The sequence below is a fragment of the Amblyomma americanum genome, chromosome 4 (genome assembly GCF_052857255.1).
Source record: "Amblyomma americanum isolate KBUSLIRL-KWMA chromosome 4, ASM5285725v1, whole genome shotgun sequence".
NCBI lineage: Eukaryota > Metazoa > Arthropoda > Arachnida > Ixodida > Ixodidae > Amblyomma > Amblyomma americanum.
Window position 1 is genome coordinate 102,350,252 of NC_135500.1, and position 17,330 is coordinate 102,367,581.

Consider the following 17,330-nt stretch of genomic DNA (forward strand, 5'->3'; position numbering starts at 1 on the left):
CGGTGTCTGTTGGAGCGGTCGATGCCACGTAGATCTGAAGATATCCCGCTATCTGCATGACCAAACGCATGCTGTCAAGCAACCGTGCCACGATGCTGTTCACACGCCCACTGGAAGGCGCGGGCCGCTGGCGTTCGTTTATATCCAGAGGAAATGGTGATATCGTAGGCGATGAGCTGAACTTCTGCGAAGGAGCCACGGTCCAAGAGGGTTGCCAGGACGGGTCATATGAAGCCAGGTCAGCATAACAGCAATAAGGTGCAGGTGCAATCCATGCGGTGTCTGTTGGAGCGGTCGATGCCACGTAGATCTGAAGATATCCCGCTATCTGCATGAACAAACGCATGCTGTCAAGCAACCGTGCCACGATGCTGTTCACACGCCCACTCAGACATCTCCAGACACTTTGGATTCGGCTCCAAACATGCACCTTACCCTCCGGAATAATTTCGACCACCTGGGGACCTTTAACGGGTGCTGTGCGATGTCAGGGCACATTAAAGATCCCCAGGTGGTCAAAATTATTCCGGACCCCCCCACTACGGCACCTCTCTCTTCCTTTCTTCTTTTACTCCCTCCTCTATCCCTTCCCTTACGGCGCGGTTCAGGTGTTCAACGTTATATGAGACAGATACTGCGCTATTTTCCCCAAATCCAAATATTATTTTTATTGTTAAACGTTAAGGCGCCCGTGTGCTATCCGATGTCAGTGCACGTTCAAGATCCCCAGGCGTTCAAAATTATGCCGGAGCCCTCTCCTACTCCACCACTTTCTTCATTTCTTCTTTCACTGCCTCCTTTATTCCTTCGCTTACAGCGCGGTTCAGGTGTTCGCCAATATATATGAGACAAATATGGCGCCATTTCCTTACCCAAAAAGTAATTTTCATTTTCTATTTACCATTGCTAACCGCCTCACGCCGAGTTTGAGGTGTCCACTGAGTAGTGAGGAAGCCTTTTCTCATGAACCATATTTCCACGTGACTGCAAAATGAGCCTGCGTCTGGAACCATATTGTCAGACGTGAAAACTGGTTCATATGCGCTTGAGCGAATGTTGAATGTGAGACTTTGCTTATTGCTACATTGCAGGTTGTTTAGAAGTCAAAGTATTGCTCGCCGTTTTAGCACGGCAAGATATTTTTTCTGTTGTTTTTGAAACAAGCGGGCACAAATGGAGGGCTCCTAAGCGTATTTCATGGAATATCAACCACCTGCTACAGCATCGTGCCTCTGTGGCTTTTACAGTAATACCTGCTTTCATGTGAGGCATTAATTCATGGCCGTAAAGAACGCAATCCCCGCTTTCTTGTTAGAGCTTCACCCATCGCCTTAATGAATTTCAGCCGATGATTGTTCTTTATACGCCGACGTTCGTGTGAGTAATTCGATTACGCAAGGTATTTTTGCCGAAAGCTCAGTTTCCCGTTGTCTGAACCTACCCTAGAATCCTGCGGCGTCTGCGACCTTGAAGGTGCAGCAATAGATTTTGCTGCGGCAGCGTGAACACATCAGCTTCGCTGGGAACTGCACGGGAGCACTATGCTATTGCCGCAGCCGATCTCGCCTCATAATGAAGATGATGACCTCAGGCTTAGTGGCACATACTCTCGACGGGCGTTTGGACGGGGTTAAACTGCATTGCACAAAGTCGTCTTCATCAACTTCGATCTGCTGCGCGAACATATCAGATTAGGCTAACCTCGATCAGAGCTTAACTTTGGTCCAACGCCGCTGTCATACGTGCCGACGACCCCGCAAAGCAAAGCATAAGCCAACTAGGGTAAACATATGCTTTCGCACGTGTTCTGGTTTTAAGAGTGTTAGCTCGCACTCATCCTGGGCTTGCATCTACAGGCCAACGGCAGCAACAACATCACGATCCAACGCATCGACCAGTCGGTTGTGCAGATCGGACGCCTCCTTAAGCGAATCTCCAACAAGTATCATGGCATGCGAGAGTCCAACCTCCTGCGCCTCGTTCAAGCTTTCGTCTGCTCCCGCATCACCTACTCTGGACCCTACTTACGTCTCACTCGTGCCGAAAGCGAACGGCTAGACGCGTCACTTCGAAAAGCATACAAGACGGCCCTAGGTCTTCCCATGTCCACAGCTACCCATAAGCTCATGGCTCTCGGAATCTCCAATACCGTGAGCGACTGATCGAAGCAACCCTCACCGCCCAGTATGAGCGGCTCTCACTCACACACGCTGGCCGAGCGGTACTGCAGCAAGTTGGGATCTCCCCGTCGAGATCGGCCCCAAGTTACGCTGAACTTACATCGGAATATCGCCTAAATCTCCACATTCCTCCCATTCCCAAACGGATGCACCCGGAACACCACGCCGAGAGACGGGCCGACCGGGCTCGTCAGTTCGAGAAACGCTTCAGCGGACGTCCGGACGTCACGTATACGGACGCCTCTCACCATCCATCGAGGCCAGCGATGGTGGCGGTAGCTCTCGCCCCTCAGCGCAGCTGGTACACAGCCTGCAGCATTCGCAATGCAGAAACAGTCACCGCAGCTGAGGAGGTTGCCATTGCGCTCGCGCTAGCCGACCCTATTACCAAAGTCGTCATCAGTGACTCTCAACAGGCTATTCGCAATTACGATGCTGGCCGTATCTCTTGCCAGGCGTTACACATTCTACGTTCTACAGCACCCTCTTCCACATCTCGCTTACTTCTTTGGGCTCCAGCCCACGAGTCGCTCAGCGGAAACGCCCAGGCACACACTCTCGCTCGAGATCTCAGCTGCCGAGCCGAGAGTATGATCAGCCACCCTGCTTCCGCTGACACTAATATCCCACGCGCTTCTCTACTCACCACTTACACGGACATACTCCAGCACTACCGACTCGAAAGGTGCACATATCCTCCCGCACACCGCGATCTAACAAGACGCGAGGCCGTCCAATGGCGCAAACTACAAACTGGCAGCTTCCCACACCCCCTCTTATACAGCAGGATCTTTCCGGAACAGATAGCCTCCATGTGTAAACACTGCTCAACTCCGGCCACACTCATACACATGGTGTGGACTTGTACACATTACAACACAGACAACGCAAACACCCCAGAGACGTGGGAGTCTCTCCTGTGTACTTCCGAGCCAGCAGACCAACGCTGGCTTATCCAGCGCGCGGTGGAGGCCGCGGCATCCCAAAGGATCCCCGCCGACCTCCTCTAAGTCAGCGCAACCGGTCCTTTGATTGGTCCCCTGTTTTTGGGCGCAATAAAAGAGTTTACCTACCTACCTCGCACTCATCACGTTTTGAGATTTAGTGGGGTCTGCTACCACCCTTGATCACAGCGCCATCGGTGGCAGCAACTACTTATCACGTTTCGATATTTCTTGAGGTCTCCTTCCTTCCCTTCTTCTCTCAGTTCATCATATATTCCTACCTTTACTGTGCGGTTCGGGTGCCCACTGAGATATGTTAGACAGTTACTGAGTATTTTAAAACCAATTTTCATTTTCCTTTTTTTAATTTCGACCACTCGGTAATCGAACAAACTTTTTTCGAGACTTTTGCAAAATTTCTGCCCTCAGAAACTCTATCTTGTCTACTGTAGGATGTGGCTGCTATAGAGCGAACGTATAAAGCGCAGGTATATACGTTGCATCTGGCTGTACAAATAGGCTGCAAAGCGACAAAACTTTTATTCCTGTAGTCCACCTTGCTACCCTCTCAAGCTGAGTTAGTAGACGGCGCAGTTTTCTTTTTTTTTCGGCGGGCGCTCGAAGCGAGAGGACGTCTCTTTTAGCTCTCTGCTCCTTCGGACGCTGGGCCTAAGGCTTCGCGGCGCTGCGGGGTCTCCCCATGGAGGCCACAGACACCTTGAACGAGTGAAGGCCTGTGTTAGGCGGTGACAATGAGCAACGCAGGGCAGGCCGCTTCCACTCACGATCACGGAGACGAACGCCATCCAGAGCAAGGTCGTCCAGCACCACTCGGCGAATGCAGGCCGAGATCGCTGATCTGCGGGACACGGTGAGGTGCCTGACGGCGGCGCTCATCACCACCTCGGAGAACCTCGAGTCCGTCATCGGGACCTTGTACGTGTCGACGGCGGACCCGCGCGTTATAGCCTTGAGGGACGCCGTGGCGCTCGCTCACCAGACGCAAAACTCCATGGCGGCTCCCTCCCCGCCATTTCTGGCCACCCCTGCGCTTCCTGCCGCCATTCCTACACCTGGGGAACCGCTTTTGATGCGGTTCCCCCTGATGCTGCTGCTGCGGGCTCACAGCGGACAGCTGCAGCCGAGGAGAGCATGTGCACCCCGATGTACGAGTCTGTTCTCAGAAAACGGCGACTCTCAACGGGGTCCGAGGAGGTGAGGGGCTCGGAAACCAAAAGGGACATCGCGGTGGCAAAGCGGGAAGCACGAAGCCCCCCACCGTCACTGTTCCCTCTCCCTACACACTCGTAGGAGCAGGGACTTCTCAGCACGAGCCCCATGGAGCCCACCCCCAGCCTGCTGCTAATGCTGCTGGGGCGACGGCGTCCGGAAGAAAACCGGATGCGACCTCATCAAATTCCGCCGCACGAGATCAGGCTGCGGCTGGGGCTTCGTATGCTGGCAGCGAGCGCGCCCAACTCCGCGGCGCGCCGCAGCAATGTGCCACAGAAAGCTGCGACGCTGATGCTGGGGTCAGCCTGGTCCCGTGGCGTATTATCACTACCAAGGCGCAGCGGCGTCGGAGAGGTGCCCTAGAGGGAGCCGCGGCTGCCGTGGAGGTCCCGTCCAGATTGGTGGGGACGGTGCTGTTTCGGCCGGCGAACCGGGGCACCGCCTTCACCAGGGAACAGGGCTGGGAGTTGGCCGAGGAGATCGGATCCCGCCCGGGCGTCCTCGCCGTCCGGGTAAACATGCGGCGGAATGTGGTGGCAGTGGACGCGGGGAGCAGCAATGCTCTCCAGGCCCTGCTAGCCACAGCCGTCATCCGCGGAGAGCAAGTCTGCGCCAAGGAGCCTCCTCCTCAGAACCAAAGCTCCGGCCTGGTCTTCGGTGTGGACGGGCGCAGGACGGCGGCGGAGCTGCTATCCGCGGCGGAGTCAACGGTACCGATGGTGTCAGCGTCTCTGTCGGGCAGCGCACTCGCTCTCCGTTTTGCGGCGCCGACACCCCCGGCGTTCATCACCATATTCAAGCGCAGGCTCGCGATCCGCCCCTGCCGTCCCCGGCCACTCCAGTGTGCCAAGTGCGCCAGCCTGGGGCATGCCACTGAGGTGTGTCATTCTCCTGCCCGATGCACGCGCTGCGGCGGGCCGCACGAGCCTGGTACCTGCGCGAGCAAGCCCCGCTGCATTAACTGCGGGGGGCGGCACGCAGCCATTGACCAAGCGTGCCCGCACTGGCAGCGAGAGCGTACGTCACGTGGCCACTTTAATGGCCACATGGTAGCGATGTCCAGGCGGGTTGTCCGAGGCGTCGCCCAGGCCAAAACAGCGGCCCCAGCCCAGCAACATCAGCATACGCAGGGAGCGCTTTCTAATGCGCAGGTCGTCTGGGGGCCACCCCAGCAGCAGCAGCCATCCAAGCAACGGCAGCGCTGGCAGCGGCGATCCGGTTGCCATCGCGCAGAGCGACGGGCGCGACGGACTGACAGAGCCGCCGACAGGACTGTCTACAACCGCTTGGACGCAGCAGCGCGCCGCCCCGCCAACAAGCTATACCACCGGCAGTTGGCTTCACTATGCCAAAGGATGGAGGAAGATGTCAGCTCGCGGAGGCTGTTTGACACCCTGCGGCGCATCACAGAACCACAGGCAAACCGTCAACCGCTGGCCGCCCTCGCAATCGATACCCTCACAAGCTAAGTTCGTAGACGGCGCAGTTTTCTGTATGACACAGCTGTAAGGATTCCGACTGCGTAACTTTCTAGCAATGCGGGGCATGATTTTTATGGTGTTATATGCAGCTATGCACTGATCAGCGCAAAAGGTAACATTAAACTCAGGGGAACAGAGGTTGCGTCCTTGCATTTAGCCCTGTATCAGTAGGTTACATTCTGCCGTCGTGCTTTCAGTGCAACATTTTTAACACCAATCTGTAGCCCCAGGGAGCAGTTTACTACCCGTGTAAACGTAAAATATAGCTCTCTTACTAGTACGTTGTGAGCAGTCGTGAACGTAATCCTTCGTCGCAGCTACCGTACTCTTCACTATTCGTAGCCACAGTGACACGCTGAACATTACGAAGCATTTCCCACATAGGGTCACTAGTGTTTGCCCTGACAAATAAAAACTGACTGAGCGTTGTACGCGCCGCATCTCCTCTCTTTCAGTAGGTCTTCTCTCAAGACCACATGATAAAATGGCCACTGGTTGCAAATTCGCCTATTTACGAACATTCGAATAGTTCATTTTCAAATAGCAGAATGGTTTAACTTGACACTGATGCAATGGCGTCGTTCAGGTTTTCTTTTGACAGATGGGCTACTCCCAGTGCTACGGCAAAGACCAAGGCGCAATAAAATAGTAAAGCCTACCGGTGCATCCATCTCTCAACTGATTTACACCAACAGGTGTGCCAGTTAACGCTGCTACCCATATAAATTACTCCTAGGCACCACCTAAAAAGCTGGAGTGACAGCCACCCGTGGGCGGGGCACGATGCAAACGGCATCGTCATTGATGCCACACTTGAAATACTGTCATCATATTTTGGATTGGACTCAAGTCACAAAAGCTTCCCTTAGGTATCAGTTACACCTGACAGGAAGGTACGTTGACGCCACGCCACTGGTTACAGCCAACGCAGCGATAGCCCAGCAATCTCAGCAAATCAGAATTGCAACGTTTAATCGTAAATCCCTATGGCGATGAAGTTTATTTAATCGGCCAAATCTAGAATATCAAAAGCCGACCAGCAATCTCAAGTCAAAGCAGCCGATCGCCCCCTTGAAAAACGAAACCTGATGTGCACTTCACTATATTCCGCATCCCTTTCCTCCCGACGCGGTTCTAGTTCCCCCGAGATTCAGGCAGCAACTGCACTTTTACTTTCCTCAATATCAAAACAACGTTATTCGATTATTATCATTCGCAACGGTGACACGTTCAGGTAGATGTTCTTTTAAAAAGCATGTTGACAAGTACCGCTTATGAACATTCCTTTCCCCCTCAAGTAAACTCTTTTAACATTCTGCCCTTCCGTCATTTGGATGTTTATATGAACAAATTGTTATACTTTAAAATGTTAGTTTCGGAACCCTGCCTTCAAGACCTAATAAGTTGCTTTACTTTTCGCTCGCCGTTGTTGCCGGGCTTACTCCTGCAAGCCTCCTCTTGGCTTTACATGCCTCAGTCTGTATTTATCACAATATGTTGTGGCAATACTATTAATATTATCATTATTATTTTCATTGCCATTTATTTCATGGTTGAAACCAATAAATGCAAGCCGTTAATAGACAACTGATAACGAAAAAAGAGTAGAGTGCACTAAGAAAATCGGTGCTAAGTATCGTACAACATTATATCGGTTTTGTATCGCCATAGTGAGGAAACAATTAAAACCTGTTTTTTTTTTTTAATGTGTTAAAAATCTGTGAAACGATCAATACACCAGAAATGATGTCAAAAAGAATTGGCTAAAAATTAGGTACCTTGTCATAAAAGCGATAAATATATTACATTTTACTATATAAGCACTACTGCTACAGCAACATTAACAGCTAAAACAAAAAAAAATGGGTGATAATTACAGAAAACAGTCGGGAACAGAATACCTCACATTTTTAGGTCGAATACACTATTGTGCCATCGTTTCAAACGTCGAGCAAATTTTGAAGATAATTTGCATTGAGAGTGTCTAAAAGATTGTTGTCTTCATTTAGAAATGTTCGAGAAATTACGCTTTTACGGTACTTTCCTTGTATAACCTTCACGTTTGACTACTGAAGCCGTTAGGCCTCTAATTATTAAGATTATACGGTACCTGTAAAATATGAATGTTTTGTTTTGCGCTAGCCTAGTGGTATCAACAGCTGCTTTATTTTTATGCTTAGAGAAGAAAGAAGATACGCTGAATCTTACATAATTTTCTTTGTCTTTATAGGTAAATCCAGGGCTGGGTCACAGCTCTGTCGGAAGGACTTGTTGCGTATACTGTCTTTTTTAGGCAAATTAAACTATTCTTTTCTGTGCAAGTAATCGCAGCCTAAAGGTGCTTGTAGTATATTTTTCTAATTATCAGGCGTTATGTCAGACTATGTTTTCTGCAGCCAAATATCAAAGACCGCCTGTGCCACGTATAAGTGCAGTGACGCTTTAGTGGCGCAGAATTTAATGATCTCATTATGAGCAAAAAACAAAATAGAATTGAAAAAATATCTTGGGAGTAACAAATATTCTTAACATATAGCGCAAAGAAGATAAGTGGTTCAATGCCTCTTTTCTTCTCTGGGAGAACACTCCATCTTATCAAAAAAAAAAAACGGCCTGACAACGTGTCCACCTTAAGCATCAGCACCGATAGCCAACGTCATTATCAGCCAAGCTGAACAATGCGTTTCAGACCATTCGTCAACCGTCGGAACGTACGGTCACCAAGTCAGCGTTTGTCCTCCGCAGGGTTATCAACACAGCAGTAATGCAGTAGTTGCATCTCTTGGCCATCTCTGCAGCCGTCGTCCTCGCTTGCGCATTCTCTCCGCCCAATCCACTCAATTGACCAACAGGAGGAGGAGCTCGTGCCAAAATAACGCTTTTTTACGAAGGTCTCTGCGAGGGTTGTCACAGTTTCATCCTGAATCAACTGCGTCCCACTTACGACAGCCTGGAAGACTACATCACCCTCGACCTTTTGCCGTTCGGCACTACCCAGATGAAAGTCGTGAACGGTACCGTCATTTTCACGTATCAGCACTGCCCACAGAATGCTACGTCAACGAGGTCCAGACGGGCGCAGGTAAATACGTCCACCCTCACACGCAGCTACTGCATTTCATCGCCTGCATGCTTTCGGACGACGACCCCACCATAGCAGGCCAGCCTTGAGGGCGAAAAGTGGGCACCAACTTGCCAGTGCTGAACATGTGCAGCCAGGGACCCGAGGGCAAGCAGCTGCTTTACGAGATGGGCAAGAGGACGCAGGGACATCACAATACAATTGAATACGTGCCATCAGATCCTGTTTTGGAATGCCTTGTATTTCAATGTTGTTTCGTCTGGAATACTGTTCTGTTCGATCGACTGCCAGCTGTAGCTCCTTAATCACGGTCTCTCGCTCCGATATCATGGTTTCCAAGCCCCCAATCTTGTCTTGCATTCCTTCGATTGTCTTGCTCTGATCGTCTACTTTCTGCAGCATTTCGTCGTACTGCTTTGAAATGTAATCTACAGACCTCTCAATTTCTTTAGTCGTTTCCACTGCCGTATCTAGTTTAGTTTCCAGTGTGTCGGCCTTTAGTGCCTGCATTTCTAGAACCTTCTCTATCGCATTCACCTTATCAGTTATCACTTTGACTGCTTCGGCAAGTTTTCGTATTTCCTTAAGAACCTCAGATCTGATATGCTGTCCCTTTTTAGCACTCTTGTCTGCTTTTTCCGCTGAATACTGTCTATCGCTGTGCACTCGGCACGTAGAACAAATCCAGTCTGCTATTTCTTCAAATTTCATTGCCTTGAATGCGGTTTTTGTGACGCCTAAGCATTTCCCTACATGGTATTGGTTTGTACACTCGGAACATTGCATTCTTCCTTGCTCAGGAGATAAAGGTTTCATCCACGCCAAACAATCAACTTTCGACATCTTTTCACACACGTAAAGAGGCAGTCCAGCGGTATGGAAAATACAACTGAGGAAAATGCACCGTTTGAAAATGTCCGGGTTCTTACCTAGTGAAAAAGAACCAGATGCATGTTACACGTATGTCGTGCACCGCCGGACTGCATCTGTTGTCTGCCTCGTCGCTGCTTATAACTTTTCCATGGGTGTGACGTATTGAGAATCGCCTCTGCTGATTGGTTGACCGGACGATGAAACTCGTCGTGCGCTTCCGTAGTCCGTCTTTACGCTCCTTCCGAGATACCGTCTTCAGCCTAGTGAAAAAGAACCAGATGCATGTTACACGTATGTCGTGCACCGCCGGACTGCATCTGTTGTCTGCCTCGTCGCTGCTTATAACTTTTCCATGGGTGTGACGTATTGAGAATCGCCTCTGCTGATTGGTTGACCGGACGATGAAACTCGTCGTGCGCTTCCGTAGTCCGTCTTTACGCTCCTTCTGAGATACCGTCTTCAGCCTAGTGAAAAAGAACCAGATGCATGTTACACGTATGTCGTGCACCGCCGGACTGCCGGATTGCTGGGCTATCGCTGCGTTGGCTGTAACCAGTGGCGTGGCGTCAACGTACCTTCCTGTCAGGTGTAACTGATACCTAAGGGAAACTTTGTGACTTGAGTCCAAAATATGATGACAGTATTTCAAGTGTGGCATCAATGACGATGCCGTTTGCATCGTGCCCCGCCCACGGGTGGCTTTCACTCCAGCTTTTTAGGTGGTGCCTAGGAGTAATTTATATGGGTAGCAGCGTTAACTGGCACACCTGTTGGTGTAAATCAGTTGAGAGATGGATGCACCAGGTAGGCTTTACTATTTTATTGCGCCTTGGTCTTTGCCGTAGCACTGGGAGTAAAGTTAAAACCTTCTATTATATGAAAGTGAACTATTCGAATGTTCGTAAATAAACGAATTTTCCACCAGTGGCCATTTTATCATGTGGTCCTGAGAGAAGACCGTCTGAAAGAGGGGAGATGGGGCGCGTACAACGCTCAGTCAGTTTTTATTTGTCAGGGCAAACACTAGTGACCCTATGTGGGAAATGCTTCGTAATGTTCAGCGTGTCACTGTGGTTACGAATAGTGAAGAGTACGGTAGCTGCGACGAAGGATTACGTTCACGACTGCTCACAACGTACTAGTAAGAGAGCTATATTTTACGTTTACACGGGTAGTAAACTGCTCCCTGGGGCTACAGATTGGTGTTAAAAATGTTGCACTGAAAGCACGACGGCAGAATGTAACCTACTGATACAGGGCTAAATGCAAGGACGCAACCTCTGTTCCCCTGAGTTTAATGTTACCTTTTGCGCTGATCAGTGCATAGCTGCATATAACACCATAAAAATCATGCCCCGCATTGCTAGAAAGTTACGCAGTCGGAATCCTTACAGCTGTGTCATACAGAAAACTGCGCCGTCTACGAACTTAGCTTGTGAGGGTAGCGATTGCGAGGGCGGCCAGCGGTTGACGGTTTGCCTGTGGTTCGGTGATGCGCCGCAGGGTGTCAAACAGCCTCCGCGAGCTGACATCTTCCTCCATCCTTTGGCATAGTGAAGCCCACTGCCGGCGGTATAGCTTGTTGGCGGGGCGGCGCGCTGCTGCGTCCAAGCGGTTGTAGACAGTCCTGTCGGCGGCTCTGTCAGTCCGTCGCGCCCGTCGCTCTGCGCGATGGCAACCGGATCGCCGCTGCCGCTGCCGGCGCTGCCGTTGCTTGGATGGCTGCTGCTGCTGGGGTGGCCCCCAGACGACCTGCGCATTAGAAAGCGCTCCCGGCGTATGCTGATGTTGCTGGACTGGGGCCGCTGTTTTGGCCTGGGCGACGCCTCGGACAACCCGCCTGGACATCGGTACCATGGATGTGGCCATTAAAGTGGCCACGTGACGTACGCTCTCGCTGCCAGTGCGGGCACGCTGGGTCAATGGCTTCGTGCCGCCCCCCGCGGTTAATGCAGCGGGGCTTGCTCACGCAGGTACCAGGCTCGTGCGGCCCGCCGCAGCGCGTGCATCGAGCAGGAGCACGACACATCTCAGTGGCATGCCCCAAGCTGGCGCACTTTGCTCACTGGAGCGGCCGGGGAAGGCAGGGGTGGACCGCGAGCCTGCGCTTGAATATGGTGATGAACGCCGGGGCTGTCGGCGCCACAAAACGGAGAGCGAGTGTGCTGCCCGACAGAGACGCTGACACCATCGGTACCGTTGACTCCGCCGCGGATAGCAGCTCCTCCGCCGTCCTGCGCCCGTCCACACCGAAGACCAGGCCGGAGCTTTGGTTCCGAGGAGGAGGCTCCTTGGCGCAGACTTGCTCTCCGCGGATGACGGCTGTGGCTAGCAGGGCCTGGAGAGCATTGCTGCTCCTCGCGTCCACTGCCACCACATGCCACCGCATGTTTACTCGGACGGCGAGGACGCCCGGGCGGGATGCGATCTCCTCGGCCAACTCCCAGCCCTGTTCCCTGGTGAAGGCGGTGGCCCGGTTCGCCGGCCGAAACAGCACCGTCCGCACCAATCTGGACGGGACCTCCACGGCAGTCGCGGCTCCCTCTAGGGCACCTCTCCGACGCCGCTGCGCCTTGCTAGTGATAATGCGCCACGGGATCAGGCTGGCCCCAGCATCAGCGTCGCCGCTGTCTGAGGCACATTGCTGCGGCGCGCCGCGGAGTTGGGCGCGCTCGCTGCCAGCATACGAAGCCCCAGCCGCAGCCTGATCTCGTACGGTGGGATTTGATGAGGTCGCACCCGGTTTTCTTCCGGACGCCGTCGCCCCAGCAGCATCAGCAGCAGGCTGGGGGTGGGCTCCATGGGGCTCGTGCTGGGAAGTCCCTGCTCCTACGAGTGTGTAGGGAGAGGGAACAGTGACGGTTGGGGGCTTCGTGCTTCCCGCTTTGCCACCGCGATGTCCCTTTTGGTTTCCGAGCCCCTCACCTCCTCGGACCCCGTTGAGCGACGCCGTTTTCAGAGAACAGACGCGTACATCGGGGTGCACATGCTCTCCTCGGCTGCAGCTGTCCGCTGTGAGCCCGCAGCTGCAGCACCAGGGGGAGAGGGCATCACAGGTGGTTCCCCAGGTGTAGCAATGGCGGCAGGAAGCGCAGGAGTGGCCAGAAATGGCGGGGAGAGAGCCGCCATGGAGTTTTGCGTCTGGTGAGCGAGCGCCATGGTGTCCCTCAAGGCTAGAACGCGTGAGTCCGCCGGCGACACGTCCAAGGTCCCGATGACGGACTCGAGGTTCTCCGAGGTGGTGATGAGGGCCGCCGTCAGGCACCTCACCGTGTCCCGCAGATCAGCGATCTCGGCCTGCATTCGACGAGTGGTGCTGGACGACCTTGCTCTGGATGGCGTTCGGCTCCGTGATCGTGAGCGGGAGCGGCCTGCCCTGCGTTGCTCATTGTCACCGCCTAACACAGGCCTTCACTCGTTCAAGGTGTCTGTGGCCTCCATGGGGAGACCCCGCAGCGCCGCGAAGCCTTAGACCCAGCGTCCGAAGGAGCAGAGAGCTAAAAAACACGTCCGCTCGCTTCGAGCGCCCGCCGAAAAAAAAAGAAAACTGCGCCGTCTACTAAATCAGCTTGAGAGGGTAGCAAGGTGGACTACAGGAATAAAAGTTTTGTCGCTTTGCAGCCTATTTGTACAGCCAGATGCAACCTATATACCTGCGCTTTATACGTTCGCTCTATAGCAGCCACATCCTACAGTAGACAAGATGGAGTTCCTGAAGGCAGAAATTTTGCAAAAGTCTCGAAAAAGGTTTGTTCGATTACCGAGTGGTCGAAATTAAAAAAAGGAAAATGAAAATTGGTTTTAAAATACGCAGTAACTGCCTAACAAATCTCAGTGGGCATCCGAACCGCGCCGTAAAGGTAGGAATATATGATGAACTGAGAGAAGAAGGGAAGGAAGGAGACCTCAAGAAATATCGAAACGTGATAAGTAGTTGCTGCCACCGATGGCGCTGTGATCAAGGGTGGTAGCAGACCCCACTAAGTCTCAAAACGTGATGAGTGCGAGCTAACACTCTTAAAACCAGAACACGTGCGAAAGCATATGTTTACCCTAGTTGGCTTATGCTTTGCTTTGCGGGGTCGTCGGCACGTATGACGGCGGCGTTGGACCAAAGTTAAGCTCTGATCGAGGTTAACCTAATCTGATATGTTCGCGCGGCAGATCGAAGTTGATGAAGACGACTTTGTACAATGCAGTTTAACCCCGTCCAAACGCCCGTCGAGAGTATGTGCCACTAAGTCTGAGGTCATCATCTTTATTATGAGGCGAGATCGGCTGCGGCAATAGCATAGTGCTCCCGTGCAGTTCCCAGCGAAGCTGATGTGTTCACGCTGCCGCAGCAAAATCTATTGCTGCACATTCAAGGTTGCAGACGCCGCAGGATTCTAGGGTAGGTTCAGACCACGGAAACTGAGCTTTCGGCAAAAATACCTTGCGTAATCGAATTACTCACACGAACGTCGGCGTATAAAGAACAATCATCGGCTAAAATTCATTAAGGCGATGGGTGAAGCTCCAACAAGACAGCGGGGATTGCGTTCTTTACGGCCATGAATTAAGGCCTCACATGAAAGCAGGTATTACTGTAAAAGCCACAGAGGCACGATGCTGTAGCAGGTGGTTGATATTCCATGAAATACGCTTAGGAGCCCTCCATTTGTGCCCGCTTGTTTCAAAAACAACAGAAAAAATATGTTGCCGTGCTAAAACAGCGAGCAACAATTTTACTTCTCAGCAACCTGCATTGAATCATTAAGCAAAGTCTCTAATTCAACATTCGCTCAAGAGCATATGAACCAGTCTTCACGTCTGACACCATGGTTTCAGACACACGTTCATTTTGAAGTCTCGTGGAAATATGGTTCATGAGAAAAGGCTGTCTCACTTCTCAGTGGACACCTCAAACTCGGCGTGAGGCGGTTAGCAATGGTAAATAGAAAATGAAAATTACTTTTTGGGTAAGGAAATCGCGCCATATTTGTCTCATATATATTGGCGAACACCTGAACCGCGCTGTAAGCGAAGGAATAAAGGAGGCAGTGAAAGAAGAAATGAAGAAAGTGGTGGCGTAGGAGAGGGCTCCGGCATAATTTTGACTGCCTGGGGATCTTGAACGTGCACTGACATCGGATAGCACACGGGCGCCTTAACGTTTAACAATAATAATAATATTTGGATTTGGGGAAAATAGCGCAGTATCTGTCTCATATAACGTTGAACACCGGAACCGGGCCGTAAGGGAAGGGATAGAGGAGGGAGTATTGAAGCTGGAAAAGCGCGGCGCGTTTCCCTTGCCGGAAGTGGCACCGCTGCTCACCGATGTCGCCAGGGGCGCTGATGCTAAAGGCTCCGCTGCGCGGTTACAGTGAACTAGATAGAAAGTTTAGAAAGTAATTCTAGTTCACTGTAGCGCGGTCGCTGATCATGCACGATGGAAAGCGTGAGGACCGCGTTTAAATGCGTGATTTGCGCGCTGTGCAGTGCTTTTGGGATGCCGCTGATGGTGAAAAATGGCTCCCCGATGGTGGTTTGTGTTCACGATGCAGTTATGAGCTCCGCGTTCAGAAGAAATATTCACCAAGCAGAACCACTTTCTTGCGCTGCAGACGATAAACAGTTTCTGGAATCATTTCGTTTTTTTTTTTGTTTCTTCAGCAGAATACCTGCGAAGGTTTGATTGAAAGGGAACTGAAGCTGGCTGGCATGAAGAGCTGCTGCGCATACGTACACACGCTTTTGAAGAAGGCGCTCGAACGGCGCGCTGGGTTGTTCGTTTGTATCACGAAAAGGAGTGCCAAAAATTTGCTCATCCCCATCCCTTCTTTTTCCGCGCCGCTAGAGCGATCGCTCCCGCTGCTTTTTCTTTTGAGTTTTAGTAAATTATTTTGCTTTCAGCTGGGCTTCCTCATTAATGTGTGGTATTTTTGTTCTGCGTCAGCAGCCGCCATGGTGGCTCCGTGGTTGTGATACTCAGCTGCTGACTCGAAAGACGAGGGTTCGATTCCGGCCGCGGCGGTCGAATTTGGATGAAGGCAAAATTCAATAGGCCCCTGTACTGTGCAATGCCAGTCGACGTTAAAGAACCGCAGGTGGATGAAATTTCCGGAGTCCTTCTCTACGGTGTCTATATGAACTGAAACACGAGTGTTTTGTGTCAGCACCTTTTCTTGCCTCCTGCGATCGAGTTCGTTAATGCACACACGTCGAGTAGCAGTGGATAACAACCGCGACTAGATTTGCCTCGCAAGCGCTTGAATTTGAAGCCCAAATGCTCTATACAAACCATGCAGATTTGCGCTGCTACTCTGCGAAAAATTTGAACATATTCGAACACCGTTGGAGGCTTTTCTTCCTCTCTTTAGACCATTATATGTGAAGGCTACATTGGGTCGCATACACGTTCATACCTTGAAAGATATAATGGGTTTTTACTTGCCGAGCCCGAAAAGCAATGTAAAATTTAGTGGAGGGCTCCGGAAAAATTTTCCGCCCCGTGGAGTTGTTACATGCGTTGCAATTTCATGCGACGAGAATTCCGTTTTCAAAGATCGAGACGCTTCCAAGAAGTGCAGCTCATGAAGCATAGAGGTGTGACGAGGGCCCTTCCCCGCACAAACAGCAGAGTGAGAAAAAGACGCGTTTCTGGAAGAACACTTGTTTTCAGTTGTTCATCCACGTACTTACGCAACAGCATGATAAGCCCGCTAAGGAACGCTTGGCTTAACGGTTTTTCCTTTCTTTCGTCTTCCTTTTGATTTACTCCTTTAAAAAAAGTGAACGCGTACTATAAGCAGTAAAACTTAGGCACGAAGCACCAGGGCTGGGTCTTTTTTTTTCTTTTGCTGTTGGTGGCATTCTCAAAGCTCGCAGCAGAAATGACGCATCTTGTGGCTCATGCACCTTAACTTTACCTGCTTCGGAAAGCAAAAATCAGCCCGAGCGATGCTTTCTTGCTGCGCGCGATGCTCCGGTGACTCGCTTCTGGCTGCCCGCTCTGACGGCGCCCATGTCTTCAGCGCCCCCGCGTGGCATTGGTGCGTTTTGGGGGGGCGGCAGCTTCAGGCAGCCGCTTTACATACCTCAAAAAATTCTAGCCACCATAGCGTCGGAGAGCTGCTTCGTTATGCTTCAGAGCTGGCAAATCGCCTTTATATCTGGAAAAGAAAAGCTGTTTCTCGCTCGAAACTTTATGCGAGGGTAAGAATTGGCATATTGAAGGCGGATACAACAGTATCAAACACGATATCGCATCGAGCGATTACCGAAGAAGCTGTTATCGCTGCGAAGCGGGAGGGCATGGCGCCGCCATGTTGTCAACGCCACGTACGCAAGCAACGCAAAGACCGTAACGTAAGAATCCGAATCTCACGTACGTCCGTGAGACTCACGTAGACCCTTTGCGTTCAGCGCATGCGCACCGGTCAGCCGTAAGAGATCTACCTACGTGAGGCTTCTGCGTACATACGTGAAACTAAAACGGTCTATTGACTCAGCACTCGCAGCCGTCTCGTCATCGGGTGGGCCGCGCGGTCAC

At 51.6% G+C, this 17,330-nt stretch overlaps 1 pseudogene; it reads left to right on the plus strand.

Annotated features, from left to right (window-relative positions):
- The window catches only part of LOC144129722 (gamma-interferon-inducible lysosomal thiol reductase-like), a 49,728-nt pseudogene extending 38,683 nt beyond the window's left edge, over positions 1-11,045 (plus strand).
- Positions 11,046-17,330: the final 6,285 nt, after the last annotated feature.